The sequence below is a fragment of the Triturus cristatus genome, chromosome 2_1 (assembly GCF_964204655.1).
Source record: "Triturus cristatus chromosome 2_1, aTriCri1.1, whole genome shotgun sequence".
NCBI classification, from domain to species: domain Eukaryota; kingdom Metazoa; phylum Chordata; class Amphibia; order Caudata; family Salamandridae; genus Triturus; species Triturus cristatus.
This window is the reverse complement of record NC_140581.1, coordinates 47,003,135-47,006,505: the sequence shown is the minus strand read 5'-3', so window position 1 is coordinate 47,006,505 and position 3,371 is coordinate 47,003,135.

Here is a 3,371-nt window from a genome sequence, read left to right as displayed (position 1 = left end):
CCCAACCTCAAAGAGTGACAGTGAGGGAAGCATCTCTGTAGATATAGAGCAGGAAATGCAAATTAGTAGTAAGCTCTGAGACAAAGAATTCATGACGTCACTCACCAGCATCAACTTCCTGCCCTGCAACTTTGATCAGATGGACAAGAAATATTACAACACTTACTAATGTTTTCAAACAAACGCAGCCTCTCCATGGCTTACACCCTATATTTTATCCAGTAATGTACAGCGCCGTAGAAGCATAAACCAATTTTATGCAATATGAAAATATCCAAAATAGGTTTAGCATTTTTATTAAGATTGAGAGTGTCACTCAAGAAGATGTTAGTTAATTAAACTGGACATTAATTAACCTCTGAAAGTAGGGACTGAACAACTGCTCGTTCCATTTCTAGAAGTAAATTAAGCAGTAATGGAGAACCATCAAATGTGCTCATTCTCAAAAGTTGGAAGGGGTTTACAAAAACAGCCGACATTTCATTTACATTTAGAAAAAAATGAACCTTTACTGTTATATTTGGCCAAATAGAAACTATGAGTTAATCAGCCCCCCTCCTTTAACGAACCTGCTACTTGAGTTCATAACAGAGTCCGACTTTTTATATATCGATTTGTGAAAATTCTATAGCACTTTCGCCAAGCACTTTGCGCTAATTTCAGCGGTATGGTACAGCAGTTAGGGAGAACCGATGAAAAAGAGAGCAGAGAGCAAATAAAAGAACAAAGAGAATATCTGCAGTGTCACAATGTGGCCGAAAGAAAGTAAAACAATGATGTTTTCAGCAAAAATATACGAAAAAAGCAATGAAACAGTCGCAAAAAAATGTTGCTAAAAGTCATGAGTTTTCAGAGCTAAGTTGCAGTTACTCTCTTCAAAGAATGGGAGAGGCAAGACCCAGTTCTGTTATGATTTAGCGTGGCGGTACGCTGTGCAATGTAGCACAAACAGCAGTGCTTAATTTGAACCGGTAGTTTCCGGTGCTCGCCACCAGCACTTACTTTTCAACACTGGGGCTTATAGCACGAACTTGACCCAAAGGTATTGAGTGCTTTTCATGAGCACTAGTTAAGGACACATTCGTTTTTGGTAGGCACGAGAACATTGAGTGATTATCCCAGAATCACAGGATGTTGAGCCTACGAGGATACTCCAAACTTGTGCCCCATCTCCAAAGTCGGCAGCTCTGGCTGTTCCGCCACATCTTCCCCCCACTTGTAGGATTTCATGGTTAGTAGTTGGTTATGTCACAGGCGGCACTAATAGGAGCAATGGGCTGGTGCAAGCTGCCTCCTGACGAGAGCCCCGGCATTTATTATTAAAAAAAATTAACCACGGACAAACAGCTGCGTCAATCAACGTTCGTATGCAAATGGGTTTTAGTGCTAAAACTTGACGCAAGTGTAGTGCTAAATGCGTATGCGTTAGATAGCACCCAGCCACCGATGATAAGAAAAAGTGTGGTTGAAGCAAGTGGCAAATGCAAGGGTACCGTGAGGACCCTATGAAAAGTAAACTGTGCAAAAGTCACGCAGAGTGCCAGATCCGGCTCTGCGTGGACTTCTACCGCCTAATACAAGACCCCAGATTTTCAAAACAGTCACGGACTGCAGCAACCAAAAACGCTGCACTGCGTTGCGTGACAGGGAGGGAAGAGGATAGCGACGTATCTACAGAGATATGGCACTGTCCCCCCCTCTCCCTAGCGCCGGCACGTATTCTAGCTGCCGTGCGCCAGGTACACACACCATAGTGCTAGGGTGCGGGCTTGAGTCTACCATAGGCTATGTACTGGAAGGTTACCCTCCCAGTACAAAATACTATGCTTCGACAAACCTTAAAACTTGTCCCACTTTGTATGTGTGGTGTACAGTGCAGCACACATACTAAATCGCAAAAGAATGGATTTTTTTTTTCCTTTTAATGCCTCCTTTTAAATGGCGTTATCTTTTGGTGCTAAACCCTGTCTCCTATCGTCTGTAGAAAGGGTTTTGCGTCAAAAGGCGTGGGTGGTAGCATCGGAACTTCCATGTAGCACCCAGGTAACACGCTCTTGGCGCTACGTAAAGCAAAGCAGTGCTTTGGGCTGCTTTGCGTTTCCTTTGGGGTAATTTCCAACGTAAAATAAGTTTTGCACTGGAAAGTAAATTAGGAAAAAAACATTTTATGTAGGTTAGTGTGAGTTTTGTGATACTAGCCCAGAGTAAAATATTTGTAAATCTATCCCAATGAGGCCCAGACAATGTGAAAAATGGCAATTAATTAATTTTCCTACACAATCTGTTTTATTTCCGTGAAATAGCACAAAGTACAGGTTGTCTACGATTAGCGACCTGCACACAAAAGTGCTTCAGATACAAATTTCACTCACCTCCATTCGCTGTTCTTTGTGTTATAGCGCAAAGTTAAATTGTGTTTGGCGTTGAACAAAAAGGGCATTTCCAGCACAAGTGTGGCCAATGACATGGTTGGTTGGACCGCGTAGTAATCCCTGCGCGGAGCTGTTTGTTTCCAAATCGCACAACACAAGACGCAGAGTCCCATGTTGTATTCCTACAACATGCAGCATGTTGTAGGACTTCAGGGTCTGGTATTATGTGAGGAGTAGGGGTGTAATACCACACCTACACCTGTAGGGGTGGAGTGACACTGCTGGATTTATATATTACACCCCTGGGCGGTGCTAAGAAGTGCAGTTCAGCTCTCAACAATCCCGCTGTGGCGTTTCTACTGATTTGATTATGGATTTCCACAGTGCTCTGGTGATGATACTCTGCCCTGGCTCAGATAAATATACTTTACAGAGTACATTTTGTGGCATATTTACAACGCAGAGTCAACACATATGTCAACTGCGAGAAAGCTTGAATTATAGTGACAGGTGCAAAAGCAAACTGTAAATTGTCCACAGTTGTCACGTCAGACTATACAGTTATCCATGCGATGAATGAGACACTTCAAGGGCTTGGCGTTCCCTACGTATGGAGTAGATGAAGAGCCCGGTGCGCCGGCGCTGGCGTCTGTAGTAGATTATGAGGTCTTTCAAGCCTGTCCTGAGTGGCCCACTGGATTGACCTATCAGGCACTAGACCTTTGCTTGATTGACCTATCAGGCACTAGACCTTTGCTGGATTGACCTATCAGGCACTAGACCTTTGCTGGATTGACCTATCAGGCACTAGACTTTTGCTGGATTGACCTATCAGGTACTAGACCTTTGCTGGATTGACCTATCAGGCGCTGCTTATTTCACCCAGAGTTTGGACACACCGAGGAAGGCTGTGTTCTGAGGCGGCGAGGGTCTGTTTAGTTGTGGGTTGGTTTTCCCTCACTCCCTTTACCAAAGGGAAGCCCCCTAAACCCCCACTGC